Genomic DNA, 19,417 nt, shown 5'->3' on the forward strand with positions numbered 1-19,417 from the left:
AGTTAGGAAATGAAAGATTTTAGTAGAGAACAAACAATGTATTTACCTTAATAGTGTTGAAAAATCATAATATACATAACAGTTCATGACATCCAGTCTTACAAATTTCACAACTCCGCCATCTCTCTCCCCACATCCACCACTGCTGGCGGCTCACCTCCAACTGCGCAACGCTACGCGCTGTTCACATCCAGCTGCCGCTGACCAACACTACAATGGCAGACAATAATGCAAACTAGCCTCAGACTGCACACAGCACAGCCAGTGATTTTCATACAGAGCGCTACGTAACGTTGCCAATAAGAAAACATAAACAGCATACTTACATAGCCCCCATGCTCCCCACAAAAAATTTTACAAATTGTTTTGGGCAGTGCCCAATAATGATTTGATAAAATTTTTCATAATTACAATAACAAAGATATCAAATGCACACACCTATTGATACAATGTTGGTCAAAAGCGAAAATTTTCTCACAGTCCTGATCATTCATCACAGTAAAATTGCAGTGTTTTTTTTTCTCAAAGTCTGAGCAGTAAAAGAGAATGCACATGGAAGTAGTGGATTTCCATGCAGTCTTGAAGAAGTGGTGTTGTCCTTCCAACGGAAAGACAGTGCTGACTCTTGACATGCAGACAGGTAATGGGTCACAACAGAGCAAACCCACATCACTGTCAGTCGAAGTTGAAGAATATTGGTAGGTAGGTCATCACAGAGCAGACCCACTGTAGTCCTGGTAGAGATTATGGTATTGGTGGGCCACCAGAGGTGCAGACCCACTGCAGTCCTTATAGAAATAATGGTATTAGTGGGTCATCAAAGATGCAGACCCACTGTAGTCCTTGTAGAGATGGCCAGCAGCCATCTGTTGTGACTGTGCAGGTGCACAATCACCACTGAAGAGTCTTGCAGATAACAGAGCAAGTCCATAACCACCACTTGTGCACTCACAAAGTTTTTGGAATTGTCCTTAGAACCAGCAATGCTGTTATCCAGTCCCTTGCTGAATTATTAACACACGTGCAAACACTAACAGTCCCTACTTCTCACATATTGTCCATATACTATGACCAACAGAAACGTGTGCAGTGAAATGTAACTTACAAGTTAATAATATGATGAACTGGTGTCAATTACAATTTTATAACATAAGAATACAATTACAAAGGTACAAAATACATCATTAAAGAACATAACAATACAGATAACATTTGTAGTACAGGCTTTACAGCAGAATAGAACTAACATATACATCAGTGTTACAGGAATTATGACATAAGTAAATACATAAAAGATCAGAATAACTTTTGAAACATCAACTTTACACATGAGCATTAAAACAAAACAGAATAAATAATGTCTAAGCATATTTACAAAGTAAATAACATATTATTAATGCAAATTATATTTGGGGATAACAGTATTCCTCATCGTAGTCATGTAGCTGAGTATTAGAAGAGAAAAAAATTCTATGAAACAGTACACAGAGACAGGAAGAAAACAAATACACAAGGGTACACAAACACATAGTGGGATAACACAAGGAAAGGACATGGTTTTTTTTTACTGCAGTATTTTGCAAACAAAACTTTCTTTACTTCTCGGAGATCTCCCTTCGTTCTTCATTATTTCCAAAAAGTCCCATCTATACCTGCTTTCTATACTTTTTTCGTATAACTTCTCAATGCATTTCTTCCAATGCATCGCAACTCATTCTCTTATATAGTCTAATCCCTCTTAAGCTAACTTAAATCTACTGAGCTCAGATGCTAAACTAAGGGACGAGGCAATGCAGCAGCACAAAACAATTAACACAAACAGCAATGACAAAAAATACAAAAGGCAAAGCAAGCAGCATAAATTACAACTAATATAAGGCAATGAGCAGCAAACAAGAAAAATAAATCAGTAGTAAAACTGGCTTAACACAGTAATATAAAGTCAAATTCAGTAATATTATGCCCGGCAAAAAAAAACAGCAGTAAATGCTAGGACCTATATCTAAACATGACAAAGCTCAAGCAGAAAAAATATTACAGTAAAAATGGTCATGTTTAATACCTACGTCACATCTTAACACTACAGTGATGCATCACGAGAACTTACACTAGCAGATAAGTTACCAAATCGTAAAGAAATTATTTATGCAATACCTGTGAAGGGAAATGTCTATTTATGTGCCCTCGTTTTCTTGGAAGTAGATCATAAATTTCTTATTGACTGGATCTGTAGGCATAAAATAACTATATTAGTACATATATTAAATTTTATTTTAACTAATGCTGCAGTGCAGCTAGAAACTAGATATTAAAGAAAATGAGCAAATATGTACAAAGGACAGCATGAAACATCATTCATTAGCCAAATGGAATTTCATAAGGCAGTAAAAATTCTCTCAATTCTCGAGAAAGACGCTTGTCATAATCAGGTGTGCAGATGTAAGTATCTTTCCAAGTAATGAGCGTGTCGTATTTGCTGTGCTTTCTACAAGGAATGTCAATAGTGAGGATAATGGCCTACTTTTTTTTTTCTTTTCTACCTGTGCCCTTGAAAAGGCACGCACTAATGGCTTTTTCTCCAGGCGTCTGACACAGCTGGGTGCCCACGACGCATTACGTGCAGGTGGTCACTTAACTTTCTTACAGAAATATTTACGACAGCAGTTTCCGCTACAGTGGCAGTCTCATATAAAAAATTTCAGAGGTCGAGAATTTGCGTTGCAAATGTGTAGATACAAAATCTTATGAATATAACCGTGTCCAAAAAATTTTCGCCGGCATTGTGATACATTCACGCATTTACACACATTTCATAACTCTTAAAGTATAATTCTTGGTTTCCAACATCCTTTTTCACAAGTCAGAGTCCCTAACCACTATTCATTACTCCTTACCTTATTACACATATAAATATTCGTCGACACTTCTTCAATATTTCATTATAACAGGTACATAGCATAATCAAATTCCTCATATAGTATCAGCTTATTGATCATAAACATACCTCAACAGCAAAATACACATAGTCATCATAATAATAACATCATAACACCTCAGTCAAATCTCAAAATCGTCGTAGCTTCCTCCAATAATATCAAAACCTAAAGAAAATTCTCTGCTCATTTCAATAGTGTCATCTACCTCAAATGTACTTTAAAAATCATGCTCCCTTACCAAATACATCATTCAAACCTCTCATAGTATCACAATGGTTCCGAAAAAAAATATGAACAGTTCACACAGTGCAGACAAAATACAATTTCATAAGTGTGAAATTATCCACCTGTGTAATTGCGTAAACATCTGTCACTGATGTAGAAAAAAAATGTTTGTTTCTCTGTTAATTAATCAGGTAGCTGTGTATTTTGTGTTGGAGAAATATGGTACTGATGTGTAAAGTTGTATAAGCAAATACCATATTAGCTAGGGCTCCTTGTGCTTGCCACACACATGGTACACAAAGTAAGCATGTACCCCCCTGAGGATTAATGTAATTATACCCTCAGGTGTTACAGATTACAGCAATGGAATGAAATGTATTACGGAAAACCTTTGTATCATTGTACTTTAAATATTTTTAAAAATAAATGTTTTAAGTACAAAATTAATCACTCAAATACGTGTACTGTAGCGCTAAACTGTGTGTCTTGTTGTAAGATAATCTCTGTGGAAGTGTCGTAGTTATCGTCCTCCAAAAGCTAAGTTCTGTAGAAGTCAATGTACTTACCTCATTATAAACAAAAGTGAAATGCTTTGCGTATAGATATCTTAGTTATTACGCTTATTGCCGTGATGAAGAAAGTACTGTGCTGTAACGTATTCTTGTGCTACGGAAAAGGCTGTCTCATTGCAGCTATACCACAAAAGTTACTACTAAAACATGTTTTACTTTCCAGAATAATTCAGAAAAACTGTGCAGATATAAAACAGAAACACCGCAAAAGCAACATTGTAAATTGTGTCATTAGTAGTGTCGTGATAAAACCGTGTAGTTGTCACATAAACTAACCACTGTGTCATCTGGTATCTCACAGAAAGTACTTTAAATCCAGAATGTATCTTCAAGTAAACCAAAATGTTGCATTAAAATCTCATTAGCAGTATATGTTCTAAGTATGTAAGCCTTATAGTCGTTACGTAATCGAGCAACTAACAAGCAAGAATGTACACACACAATAACACTGTGTCGTCTGTTCACAATAACAATGTATTCGTAATTTATGTTTAAATAAGTTCTCTTGGTTCTTGACTGGATATTTAACTTCAAACATTGTTGCATATTAACAGATTCTAGGTCTGACAAAGCATACTATATGAAACGTCCCCTTAGAACAATTATTCAAGACTGTGCTTAACCTGACACACAATATTTTTAGCGCAACGCAATCTGACTTTCAAAAATCCCTACAAAAGAATGGCCCTGACTAACATTAACCTATACCTTTCACAAATTACTTACCTCACCAAAAATCTTCGTTACTCGAACTACTGCAAAACAGCGAGCGCCACTACTGCCAGCTAAATAAAAGATTCAAACTACTGAAGGCACTAACTACTGATAGGCATAGTTAGGAAATGAAAGATTTTAGTAGAGAACAAACAATGTATTTACCTTAATAGTGTTGAAAAATCATAATATACATAGCAGTTCATGACATCCAGTCTTACAAATTTCACAACTCCGCCATCTCTCTCCCCACATCCACCACTGCTGGTGGCTCACCTCCAACTGCGCAACGCTACGCGCTGTTCACATCCAGCTGCCGCTGCCCAAAACTACAATGGCAGACAACAATGCAAACTAGCCACAGACTGCACACAGCACAGCCAGTGATTTTCATACAGAGCGCTACGTAACGTTGCCAATAAGAAAACATAAACAGCCTACTTACAGCATGTCTATGATGTGTGCTCTCCATCACATCTTGCCTCTCTTTGTATTGGCAGCGCAGGCATTTGAAACATTGTCTCACAGAAAGTATGTACAGTTCTACAGAAAACCTCGTTCTATGAGCACCTGTGTACAGCATGGGGAGGAGCAGCAGATGTACACATTCAGAGAATCTTAAAACTTCAAAACAAAGCCATCAGATTCATAACAAAACTAACACCATGGGAATCCTGCAAAAACAAATTCAAAGAATTTGAAACATTAACTTTACCGAATTGTACATGTAACAGACAATATTTCTTTTAACGGTAAATTGTACAGCACCTCTAAACAGGGATTTTCATGGTCACAACAAAAGAACTAGAGAAAATTACCATTTCGTAGGAAAATATTGAAAATGATAGATACAGACCATGCAAACACAGGAAGCTTATTTTATAACAGACTGCTGCCAAGCACAAAGAGCATAAAGGAGCTAGGCACCTTCAAAATAAAACTGAAGGAACATCTGATCAACAGATGTTGCTATAAGGTGAAGAAATATTTGCAGCCAAATCCTAAGGACGAATGCAAATGTGAAATTGGAGATGAAGTAAAACACTTTCTTTTTCATATGGAAACAAACTTCTTGGAAGAAGGAAATCGGAAAATAAAGTACAGTGCTGAAAACACAGAAGAGAAAATATACACTAAGTGCATTCGTGCAAATACGATTTAAATGAGTTTTCACTACTTATAAATATGTAAATATTTTCTGCAGTATGTTCAACATATATTATCTACAATATTTAGTTTCCTTTTTGTCAAAAGGAATTAGTATTTTCAGCAGCATAGCAAAAACATATAACTTGTAGATTTCCCTTATGTATTCAAGACTGTTGCTTAACTTAAATCATTGCATAAATTAGTATACTGGCATGTCATTACTGTGTATTATTACTCATTATTTGAAAAACATTATTACAAAAAATTGTTTTTATAGTCAATGAAATATTTATAAGAAATTTGTTTTAGTCTGTATAAAACCGTAAATATGGTATGTCTAATATCACTGTAAAATATGGTCTATGGAAAGAAAACTAAATTAAATGTATACAAATGCCAATCATTCCTGATCTTCAAATTTACGTACACAGGTTTGATCTTGCCAGAACAATTCAATTGTGGTTTTGACAACATTTCTAACTTTAAATTCACTAACAATTAAGCCAATATCTCCACGCATTAGGTGATCACCGTCCCTGAATACACCTTATTTTTTCACCATATGTGTGAGAATGCATGCATCCCAATTTTTCTAAACTTTTTGGTTTACTAACTGGTTTCCTGCCTCACTTCTTGTAAGCTATTTTTTTCGGTTCTTGTCAATAGCAGACACATTCACAATATCAGATATCATAACCGATACATTTGTATAAATTTGTTTACCCACAACCATTTCTACACTACATAGGCTCTGTTGTCCCAGTTATCTTCTTATAACTACACTCCTGGAAATGGAAAAAAGAACACATTGACACCGGTGTGTCAGACCCACCATACTTGCTCCGGACACTGCGAGAGGGCTGTACAAGCAATGATCACACGCACGACACAGCGGACACACGAGGACCCGCGGTGTTGGCCGTCGAATGGCGCTAGCTGCGCAGCATTTGTGCACCGCCGCCGTCAGTGTCAGCCAGTTTGCCGTGGCATACGGAGCTCCATCGCAGTCTTTAACACTGGTAGCATGCCGCGACAGCGTGGACGTGAACCGTATGTGCAGTTGACGGACTTTTAGCGAGGGCGTATAGTGGGCATGCGGGAGGCCGGGTGGACGTACCGCCGAATTGCTCAACACGTGGGGCGTGAGGTCTCCACAGTACATCGATGTTGTCGCCAGTGGTCGGCGGAAGGTGCACGTGCCCGTCGACCTGGGACCGGACCGCAGCGACGCACGGATGCACGCCAAGACCGTAGGATCCTACGCAGTGCCGTAGGGGACCGCACCGCCACTTCCCAGCAAATTAGGGACACTGTTGCTCCTGGGGTATCGACGAGGACCATTCGCAACTGTCTCCATGAAGCTGGGCTACGGTCCCGCACACCGTTAGGCCGTCTTCCGCTCACGCCCCAACATCGTGCAGCCCGCCTCCAGTGGTGTCGCGACAGGCGTGAATGGAGGGACGAATGGAGACGTGTCGTCTTCAGCGATGAGAGTCGCTTCTGCCTTGGTGCCAATGATGGTCGTATGCGTGTTTGGCGCCGTGCAGGTGAGCACCACAATCAGGACTGCATACGACCTAGGTACACAGGGCCAACACCCGGCATCATGGTGTGGGGAGCGATCTCCTACAGTGGCCGTACACCACTGGTGATCGTCGAGGGGACACTGAATAGTGCACGGTACATCCAAACCGTCATCGAACCCATCGTTCTACCATTCCTAGACCGGCAAGGGAACTTGCTGTTCCAACAGGACAATGCACGTCCGCATGTATCCCGTGCCACCCAACGTGCTCTAGAAGGTGTAAGTCAACTACCCTGGCCAGCAAGATCTCCGGATCTGTCCCCCATTGAGCATGTTTGGGACTGGATGAAGCGTCGTCTCACGCGGTCTGCACGTCCAGCACGAACGCTGGTCCAACTGAGGCGCCAGGTGGAAATGGCATGGCAAGCCGTTCCACAGGACTACATCCAGCATCTCTATGATCGTCTCCATGGGAGAATAGCAGCCTGCATTGCTGCGAAAGGTGGATATACACTGTACTAGTGCCGACATTGTGCATGCTCTGTTGCCTGTGTCTATGTGCCTGTGGTTCTGTCAGTGTGATCATGTGATGTATCTGACCCCAGGAATGTGTCAATAAAGTTTCCCCTTCCTGGGACAATGAATTCACGGTGTTCTTATTTCAATTTCCAGGAGTGTATTTTGAGATGTCTGTTGATCTGTCGGAATTGAATGTGATCGCTCCTTCGTGTTCTCATTGTTGTTTTGCTCCCAAGCGAAACTGGTCGGTGTACAGGCTTTCCTGTCATTGCCTTTTCAAGAGTCTTCGCTGGAATTTTCACTTGCCGGTTTCCCAATGTCTTTCATTCATTGTCCTTTTGCCGATATCTCTAAGTCGTCTACCATCTCTCGAAAATTTATTCCGACCATAATATTTACTTCAGCACATGATGTCTTACCTGATAACCAGAGATGTGTGTAGCAGCTGACACCATGCGCTCATGTGACGTCATTTTTTTCGTCTCTGCGTATCTTTTTCTTGAAGTTACTGTATCTTGGATACCCCTATTCAGGTCTTCCTCCTGCAAGGCGTGTGCTACAGGGGTAAAAGCTATGTGGGCGAAGAGGCAACAAGCCACGTAGTTCCATTCCAGACCACTAGAGGCGCTAGGGGTCAAACGAAGCTGCAATTGACCAATGAGAGCTGCCTGAACTCCAATGGTGGTTGTTTTGAAATATTCTATCGTCTTGCTCTGCACAGAAGTCTGTGGTCCTCGGTTACAGTCGTCTTTGTATTTGTTTCATATTTACATACTACCCATCTTCATTATAAACAGATTTTTTACTTTAAATTCATAAAGCTCACCGTGGAATTGAAGAGATTTCCTGCTGAAAAATGTCCACAATTAATTGTAAGGTAAGACATTTAATTTTTCATTAAATAGTCTCGTAGCCTATAAATGAAATGTATTCTCTTCTATCGTGAATTAAGCAGTGTGGTTTCTGTTTGTTTATTTAAATAACTTTGATATGTCTGTAGTAGTTTTATTTAATGAAGACATGTTATTTTCAGAATATTCAACACAGCAGATTGACGTTGAAATACTCCTGCAAGATCCCCAGCTGTTCATCTGGCTATTATGTGGGTTCAATGGAGGAAATTTGCAACAAGCATTTCTACAGGTTTCCAAAACAACCTCAAGAGTTGCTTCTAAAGTGGAAGAGTGTTTGTAAACTGTCACCAGATGTGAGCTGTGCTTCTTATTTTGTTTGTGAAGATCATTTTTTCGAAGAAGATTTTATGAATAAAAGTAGGCATAGGCTAAACAGGAGTGTGTTTCCAAAGCATGTGTGAGGTGTTCCTTGTGAAATTGCCAAAATCGGTAGTGAATCAGGTGACACTGTTGTTAATAGTGAATTGGGCCTACCAAGCACTAGTGATGCTATGGAAACTGTTCATTTTACAGCCGCTAATACCAGAAGTGAAACTGGAGTTAATGAACTACAAAGCCTTAGTTGTGCTGTGACAAGTAGTTCTCATGTAGGTGTTTGTACCAGAAGTGGATCAGGTGAAACTGGTATTAATAGTGAATTAGACTTACCAAGCACTAGTGGTACCATGGAAAATCTTTATTATACAGATGCCAAAACAAGAGGTGAAACTGGCGTTAGAGAATCACCTAGGACTAGTTGTGCTGAGCAGAGTAATTAATTGAGTGATGCACCTCTTAAATTTTTTATCTCCCCTCAAAATGAATCTGCAGATAGTGAGTATACCTTCTTACCTGAAACATTTTGTAATGAGGAAAGTGGGGTTTTAGGTACAGGGGTTTCAAAAGCAGACTTAACTCCAACAGAATCAATAATGTACAAGATTCATAGGAATACTCTAACAAGGCTATCAAAACTGAAAGCAAAGCTACATGATGAAAAACCAGAACTGAAAGCACTTAAAAGATTTATATGACAGCAGTACTTTCTCTTCCATAGAATCTAATTTAAACTCTGTTGCCAAAAATTTCATATACAGCCAATTATGAAATGCTCATCGATCAGCAAATGCAAGGTGATGGACACCCGCAAAGTATTTGCTTTATCCTTATACAAACGAAGTCCCCGCCTATACAAATATTTGTCAGTTCATTTTTATCTTCCTTCTATGAGGTATCTGAAATGCCTGTTGTCTTCTATACCTTTTGAACCAGGATTGAATACTTCGGTCATGAATCTAATGAAAGCAGAAGTTGAAGTAATGAACAACAGTGACAAATATTGTGCTTGGTTGTTTGATGAAATGTCTTTAGAAAGAGGGTTGTATTATAATGCAACCAAACAAGAAATTTCAGGGTTTCAAGATTTAGGGCATTTAGGGAGGTCAAATGTTCATGAAAATCATGCATTAGTTGTCATGGTTAGAGCAGGGTGCGATGTGTGCTTGTACCAGTTGGGGGGGGGGGATGTCTTAGGGGGTTAGTAGAATTATATATGTTACTAGCTTGGACCATGGTGTTATGCATAATTAAACAGCTATTTATAAATAGATGTTAATGCCGAAACTCACTATTGACACGTATGAATTATCAGAAAAGCCATCCCTTGTTATATCTTTAAAAGTACGTTATTGGTAAAGCTTATTTACAAAATCATCTACATTCGGGTACAGATATACGAGGGGAATTCAAAACGTAGAAGCACATTTGTGAACAGTTTTACTTATTCTGATGATAGAAAACTGAAACATATTAATAGTGTTAATAGTAAGACTTATTAAAAACTTCCAGTGTTCGGCTCCACAAATTTACATTATATGTAAAGTTTTACTCCAGTGTGTGGGAAATAAACATCCCAGGTTGGGATACATAAACTAAAACCAGAGGAGGGGATGGTCTGATGCAGAGGGAGGGAATTCCCCCCCATCCCCCCTGCAAATCGCACACTGGGTAAGAGGCATACATTAAATCTGGAAGCAGGTTGTTGCTTATTATTTCATTCACAACTCAGTTTCAAGTATCACTTTAAAAAGTCTTATTACCTATGTCATAAGGCAATTGCAAGAAATAGGGCTAAAGGTAATTTGTACAGTTTGTGACCAGGATGCAACCAACCAGAGAGCACTGAAGGAACTCTGCTGTGAGAAATCTACTGAGTCCACTCCATTTCATTTTGTAGTCAGGGATGAACCTATTGCAGTCATTTATGATATTCCACATCTATTAAAAAATACTAGAAATACTCTGCTAGGAAATAAAATACAGTTTGGGTTTAAAAAAGAGACCATTTTTGAATATATTCACAGGGTTTTTCTTCTGGATCAGCAGAAGGTGTTTGAGACATTGCCAAAACTAAATAGGAATCATTTTGAATTAAAGGATTCTTTTACCAAAATGAAAGTCAAGGTAGCTGCAACCCAGCTTAGTCATACAGTTGCTGCAGTTATTGAAACTTATGTGGCATTTAATATCTTACCTGCTGAGGCAATATACACTGTAGAATTTGTTGAAAAGATGGATTGTTTATTTGATTCACTGAACAGTTCCTATTGTTATCCACAATATGGCAAGTCTTATAAGTGTGCCATCTCTGCAGAGTCCCCACATACTGAAATTTGGTATAGTCTGTTAAAAGAAATGGAAAATTGGAAAGTGCTGGAACTAGGCACAGGGAGAGATAAGACAAATATGTTCAGTTTCATAAGTGGGTTGCAAACTACAATAAGATCACTGATGTTCATTTGGAACAGATTAAAATAAATGGCTTTAATTTTTTAAGCTTAAGGGCTTTCAATCAAGACACAGTGGAGAATGTATTTTGTTGTGTGAGGCAGCATGGTGTTGCAAACACCAACCCAACTTGCTTTCAGTTCAAAGCAGCGTTGGAAACAGTTATAGTCAATAACCTATAAATTCATTAGGCAATTGTGAGGATGATAGATGCATGCCATTAAGCAATTTAAGGCAATTTTTGGGAGCTAATGATGACTGTGATGACAACTTTCTTTACTCCACAACACACCATTCCATTATGGATCAAAGTGCTTCATATTGTGCCCTTGCTGATAATGAAGCTGCTGCTGGTAGTGACGGGGGTTATGTAAGAAATGACAGACAAGCACTAGCATATGTAGCTGATTACATTCTACAAAAGATGGGTGTAACACCTGAAACCAACTGTAGTGACTGTAAAACAACTCTGTTCTCACCAACACCCACAGAGCATCATTTATTTTCAAGTTTCAAAGAATATGATGCTTTAAACCCAAAATTATTGTATGCTAGTGACAGCTTAATGTCCTTTGTAGTAAATGTTCATAGTCAGTCGTATGCATGCTTAGATAAATGTGGACACCAGGAACAATTGGAGAATACATTCTATTCACTGTTTAAGTTCCCAGAGGAAATAACATTTTGCATGTCCCATTTTTCTATACAGTATATTTTAAGACAATGTGTACCTCTATTGCTTTACAAGTATGTGAAAGATTGGAAACACACCATCAGTAATAAAAGACTTGATATTGTTAAAAACAAATTCAGTAAACGGTTTAAAGCATTATAACAGTTAAAAGAAAAGTTTTCTTGTAAGCTTGAGAAATAAAAGCAAGTTTTGTTTTCATTTCACTGTTTTTATCCACCTTTCCTGCTTTTCGTACTTGATATTGATGTTTTCTTTTTTTTGTGTTGAAGATGTAGGAACCTTTTTAAGAAATTAATGGTCAGTAGTGCAAGTTGGCTGCGCAGTTACTCAGAACTTATAGTCCTGAAGCATAGTTGTGACAAATTTTAGAATTCTTCATTAATTAATATTGTGATAAATGTTTCTTAATTGAACCTCATTAACTGCTGCTTGTTCTCTTGATAATAGGCTTTTTTTCTCCATTGATCCAGCAGCTTGTATGGCGTAAAAATTATGACATTATTCAGGAATATTTGTAGTCCAGTTTAGCTGCTACAATGTAATTTTTCTTTTGCTTCAATTATTTACACTACAAGCTTGTTTCTTACTTAGTCTCAGTTTCAAGTGTTGCATCTAGTTCTTATGAACCATAAAACATGCTGGAGCTTTTACATGTTGATAGATAACAATATAACCATGTCAATTTAACAGTCTATTTTTGACGTTTGCGCCTGACAGTCGCTGCTCCTATCATGTTTTCTTGTCTGTCAGACGCAAACGTCAAAAATACACTGAAAATATTACTGAATAGGTTTCTCTCTACTGTAGTACAGTGTGCTATAGCTGTGTTTCAATTATTTTGTTATGATGCCAGCCAAAATAATTACATAGCACGCCCAGAAAAATAAGGAAATAGAATTAAAATAAAAACTTACAACGTAAGTATTTTAGTTCATCTCCGTACCACTTGAGGCGCTGCTGTCAGTCTGTGTTTCCCACTTTTAACACGGGAGTTGCGATTCTCTTTTTTCTTGTTCTGTGGCCTGTACAGCTATGGCAGCAGTAGCCCATGATTTTCGGATAAATCATCTTGGCCTTCCTCTCCCAAATCTTCGCCAGCCATACTTGAATATCCACTATAGTCCTATATAGATCAAAATAGAAATTATTCTTTCTTTTCTAGTTTCTAAGTATCACGCGCATTTTAATGAGTTTATCGCTTGCTAACCAAAGATGCTGCTGTTGATATCGGCGCAACGCTGTGTTGCTGGGCAACAATTGTCTTATTTTCTTGTCCTATAAACGAAATGGCAGCCGAAGAACAAGGTATGCTTTAGAGTTCTATGTATTCCACTCTATTTTTTTTTACGAAATTGGCTAGAATAAACTATGTACAGCATCTTAAAATTATTTTGGTGTCTCACCTAACGATGTCTGACGTTAGGAAGTATATGGTTGACATATGTAGCTCTTAAACCCATACCGGTAACGTACAATATTTTTATTTTCTTTATGGAGCTGACACGTGTTGGCAAACGTTGTATACAGTATATTTGTATTAAAGTTAAATTCTCTGACGATATAATGTTTTTTGCTACCAGGGCACTAAAAACCTATGGAAAACCCGTTTTGGTGCGATTTATTATAATACAACTAGGAAATGACACATAAGTAACTAAACCTGCTCCCGTAATTGTATTTTTCTACAGTTATGACACGACTATTGACTGGATAGACCTCTTATTTGTACTGTAAACAGATCGTATGGAATAAAATTTAGAACTTATCAGCAGAGCTTCAGCGGCAGTGGGTTCTGCAGATGATAAAAGCATCACGTGGATATTGCCACTCTGTCCGGACCTCTATGGGTTTATTATATTTAATAAATCAGAAAGAATCGTGTTTTGTGTAGTGAAAAAAATCTCGGCAATACATAGGCTGCATGTGATGTGACGTCGAAAGAAATTGTGTGAAAAACAAGAATCACAAAATTATGAAACTGTTTTGGTTTGTTTTTCTCAGTCAGTTTTAACAGCAAACCTTATGAACGGCAGCGACGTGAATTTAGAGACTTCTTCCATCATTACCAATCAGGATCAGGATGGCAGGCATTTAAGATTAAACATATTGTTTCCTTGTACTGCTCATGAATACACGGCTTCACACGTTCGGCCAGCTTATTCTGTCCTGAGGCAAGAGATTTACTGTTACTACTAGGGTCCGGAAACTTTCCATGCGCGTTGTAAGAAAGAACGGAGACAACGCCGAAATGTTCTGTTAGGTTACTGTATGCATGACCTAGTACGTTTATGCATGTTATACCTATTGAAAAGTGATTTTTTGCTTTTTTTAATACGAGGTAAAAATCAGTTCTGTTAAATGTGTTACTTCAGACAGGCGGGATAGCTTGAAACGACTTTTGCAGTGATCGTGTTTTAACGTTGGCATTGTGGTGTGCGTTATATGATCATCGGTTTTGTACATTATTCTGAACAATCATACGATGAGCAGTACTTTAGCAAGAAACTGAAGCACATGAATGAACTTACTAGATATCGTTTATGTTGACCAGTAGTGCGCGCGTCTTACTTCTGTACCAGTATGTTATAAACCGTAGCTTACCAATCTCAAATAATGGGTTGGAAAGACCGCCATCGAGTTACCACTAGAATCGTGCAGCAATAGCAAATCACGTACCTCAGGTCAGCGTTAGCAGGCAGAGGGTGTGAAATCTGTAAGTTAATGATTAAGGAAACAGTTGCAGCCTATGGTGTTTTAAACGCCCTGCCATCCTGTTCTGATCGGTAAATGTCGGAGAAAGACTCTGAATTCGTGCCGTTGCTGTTTACAGGTTTTTCTCGTAAACTGACTGCGGGAAACAAAGCAAAATATAATTTGTAAAGGTTTTTTATGTAAATGTTTTTTTTTTAAATTACCGCTACCAGTCACAAACTTTGTTAACTATTGTATTGTTTATTTAGCGACATGTTTCGAGGTAAACCTTATCTTCAGGCTAAATGGCATTGCAAAAAAACTTTAAAATAAGGCCATACTGATGTTACATGGTCTTTTCGTAAATGCTGGGGTCAACTTTTTTTCTTCTGGCGTGACAGTCTCGTAGTGATGCGCTGGGGTGCATCCATTTCCGTGCCTCTCCTGGTCACTGTTCACAAATTGACACTAACATAGCAGTTTCCAAGTCACTGCTATGTCCACTGCACTACAGAACTGTTTGTGATCGTGTTTCCAAGTTACTGCTATGTTAGTCACAATTTGTGAACAGTGACCAGGAAAGGCACGGAAATGGAAGCACCCCAGCGGATCACTACGAGACTGCCTCGCCAAAAGAAAAAGAGATGACCCCAGCATTTACGAAAAGACTGTAACATCAGCATGGTATTATTTTGATATTATATTTAGCCTGAAGATGAGGTTTACCTAGAAACATGTCGCTAAATAAATAAGTAATACAATAGTTGACAAAGTTTGTGAATGGTAGCGGTAATTAAAAAAAAACTTAACATATTTCTTGAGACAGTCATGGTCGAAAAATAGTCAAAATGGCTTCAAAATATATTTTTGTTAATATTATTTTTGAAACGATTTTTTTCAAAATCACCACATCGTTTATAGCCCATGTAATATGGAACATTCCCGAATACACAAAACAGTCCAGTTTCTCCATAATTTTTTCTGAATTATTAAATGTAATGAACCCGCCTCTATGGCAGGCGACGCGCACTGAGTGGAAGTGTCTATGACACTATCACCATTCGCTGTGCTGCAGTGAATTCCTTCTAATGATAAATAACCAGTTTTCCGTTTGAAAACTATCATTGAAAGCCTATTACATGAAAATAAGAGGATCGGTCTCATACTGACAATTAATTCTGCTTATTGAAATTTAAACTCGTGAAAAACAGTGCACATATTTTTTGTAGTATAATAATTATTAAGATTTCAACAGTATGGAAACACTTTATTCAGACAACATCACATGCGCACGTTAGAGACCCTTACAAAGACACGTACTGTTTACATTGATGGAAGCCCGTAGTCCAGGGATCAATCTGGGCCGATGGTACCTTATGTCCGGCCACTGATTACATCCTTCACTTGTAATGAGTTGGCTGAAGTCATGAGACAGCGATATGCACATCTACAGATGGTGGTACTATCGCGTACACAAGGTTTAAAAGAGCAATGCATGGGCGGAGATGTCATTAGCACTCACATCAGGTGATTCACGTGGAAAGGTGTCCGATGTGATTCCAGCCACACAACGGGAATTAACAGACTTTGAACACGGAATGGTTGTTGGAGATAGACGCATAAGACTTCAAGAGTGCACTGAGAATACCAAATTTCAGGCTTTACCTCACACGCCTGGTCAGATGAGTTTCGATTTCAGTTGGTAAGAGCTGATGGTGGGATTCCAGTGAGGCACATACCCTACAAAGCCATGGATCCCAGTTGTCAACAAGGAACTGTGCAAGCTAGTTGTGGCTGCATAATAGCGGGAGCTGCGTTTACATGGATTGGACTGGGTCCTGTGGTCCCACTGAACCAATCATTGAATGGAAATGATTATTTTCGGCTACTTGGAGGCCATTTAAAACCATTCAACGATGGAATTTTTGTGGATGAAAGTGAGCTATGCCACAGTTGTTAGCAACTGGTTTCAAGAACATTCTGGAGAATTTGAGCAAATGATTTAATCATCCCGATTGCCCAAGATGAATCCCATGAAACATTTATGGGATATAATTGAGGGGCCAGTTCATGCTCGAAATCTTGCACCAGCAACACCTTTTGCAATTATGGATGGCTGTAGAGGTAGCAAAGCTCAGTGTTTCTACAAGGGACTTCCAACGACTTGTCGAGTACATGATAGGTTGCGTTATCGCACTACTCTGGGCAAAAGAGGTCTGACATGATATTTGGGTGGTATCTCATGACTTTTGTCATATCAGTGTAAAACAGTAACAATACTGTATGTAGTATTGTAGTAGCTAACAGTGGCTAGTGAATGTCACATGATGCTTTTGGATTTGTTTGTTTCATAAATGTGCAACGAATAAATTTCCAACCAAGTGGGAATACTATCTTCAACTCCTGGAAGAAGGTTCATTACAAAACTGAATGATGCTAGGCAGATAATTATTGGTGTCACTGAATGCTGCCTTTAAAAACTGATATGGAATCTGTACTGCCATTCTTACACTTACTTCTAGCGAACATTCAAGAATCATTCCTTCCCTGTGTCACTCATTAACAGAAATGTGTAGCATCAGCTACCAACTCTGTGTACGATAGGCAGGAAGAGTGTCGTAGCAGCTTTACTACTCCCTACCACAGAATAAACTACATTTTGTTTCAGTGCTGGTATCCACCAACACCGAATGTAAGTGATCATGAATAGTTGGCAAACAGAACTTTAGACATCGGTTACCAAGCTCTGGTCAAATTTCAGGGCCTTCACTGAACATCATTTTCTTTTATTATTTTTCCTGCCTTATCCCGTTATCTTCATAGGGTTGGTATGTTGATCTGAATTTCACAAGATTATTATTGTGCAAATTGTCAATGGAACATGAAAATAACTAACTAACTAATCAGAGATGGTAGCCAGATGCTCTTTCTGTTCCCACCTTTACTGAACATAGAATAAAGAAAATACCTTCCACTTTTTAGAACTGCAATATTGCATGCAGCAGTAAAAGTTTGGTCAAATATCTGTCTTAAAAGATATATCTAAAAACAAAGATGATGTGACTTACCGAACGAAAGCGCTGGCAGGTCGATAGACACACAAACAAACACAAACACACACACAAAATTCAAGCTTTCGCAACAAACTGTTGCCTCATCAGGAAAGAGGGAAGGAGAGGGAAAGACGAAAGGATAGGGTTTTAGGGGAGAGGGTAAGGAGTCATTCCAATCCCGGGAGCGGAAAGACTTACCTTAGGGGGAAAAAAGGACGGGTATACACTCGCACACACACACACACACATATCCATCCACACATATACAGACACAAGCAGACATCTCACAAGCAGACATATTTAAAGACCAAAAAAGATATTTTGATAATATTTGAGGACAATCTTAAATGATATCACTGTATATTGTAGAGAAATGTAAATGAATTGAATTCTTAACAGGTATAATTAATGTCTTATAAAATTATATAAAACCAAATTATTACTGATGAGGTCTAATATCTGGGATACTGTTTTAGTTTCATGGCTATTTTGTCCCTGATTGTTATGTGTCACAAAAATAACAACTTTCATGGTTGTCTTTCACGAGATAAAAGATAATAAAATATTTTACAAGAACAACTCACACGACACTTACACTTGCCTCAGAAAATATCCCAGGTTCGAGTCTTGGTGCTGTACACTTTTTTAATCCACCAGGAAGTTTCAAATCAACCCACACTTTGCTGCAGAGTGATAATTTATTATATTAAATATTGCTATTTTGCTGTTCAAATTCCTCAGTGGAATTTGGAATAAAGACTAAGTTTTATCATAAATAAGAATATTTGTTTCCATATTGATTAACTAGTGCTAAGACCCTTATGCTTACAATTAGTAAGAGAGAGAGGGAGAGAGAGCAGAAACTATGGAGGGTAAGTGGTAGACAGGCCTGGTTTGAGGCCCAACAGTGCTTGGGGCACCAAGCTGAGAGGGATGCCAGAGGTGACACAATTGTAAGATTTCTGTAGAATGTATCACCCTTACCAGAGGCCTCTTGGGTCACCCAAGTGAAAGATCTTTTATAGTGTGTATCACAGCTGTGAAACAATAACCCTTTTATCAGCCACAGGTGTTTTGAAATACAGTGATGATAGTGAAGATGTTGAAGGTAACACTGAACTGGGTAGGAGACATCTTCACTATGAAGGAATAAGATAAGACAGGGAAATGTTGATTTTATGGAGTCTTGGACCCACCAATGGGTTGTGGTAATGGGGACAAATGTAATATGTGAAAAGCTTGGTGGTAGCGAAATATTCGATGGATTGACTAGGACTGAGGAAGTGCCGTGTTGATGTAGAGCAAAGAAAAGGGAACTGTGGGAAATAGGGAAGCTTAGATCTGGGGAGGGATGGTGATACAGTGTGAATCCACTATTCACTTCATAGGAAGTTCACAGTTTGTTAGTATTTTTGGATGATTTTCAATATATGTTTCATTGTTGGTGTGTCTGTTTGAGGAAAGTAGGATGAGACTAAAATACAACTTTCCATTATCCCCAGTTTTAATGTGCCACATATGCTAAGATTTTGATAATAATGGTAATATATAATTTTTAATATAATAATAATAATAGCAATGATTTGTGTAAATCACTGCTTAATACTTCAGTACAGCCTTGTACAGAACTGAAATGTGCACAATAACAATTTAGACAAG

The 19,417-nt window shown here is 38.3% G+C and overlaps 1 long non-coding RNA gene across 1 annotated transcript; it reads right to left on the reverse strand.

The window, feature by feature from the left end:
- Nucleotides 1–4,618: 4,618 nt before the first annotated feature.
- Nucleotides 4,619–18,443, reverse strand: LOC126236909 (uncharacterized). Its single transcript, XR_007545005.1, has 4 exons — nucleotides 18,354–18,443; nucleotides 12,929–13,137; nucleotides 4,893–5,121; nucleotides 4,619–4,776 (listed from the first exon to the last, which is right to left on the reverse strand). It is a non-coding gene; the product is annotated as an uncharacterized LOC126236909 (long non-coding RNA).
- Between the last annotated feature and the right edge of the window lie 974 nt (nucleotides 18,444–19,417).

This window comes from Schistocerca nitens, chromosome 2 (genome assembly GCF_023898315.1).
Source record: "Schistocerca nitens isolate TAMUIC-IGC-003100 chromosome 2, iqSchNite1.1, whole genome shotgun sequence".
NCBI classification, from domain to species: Eukaryota; Metazoa; Arthropoda; class Insecta; order Orthoptera; family Acrididae; genus Schistocerca; species Schistocerca nitens.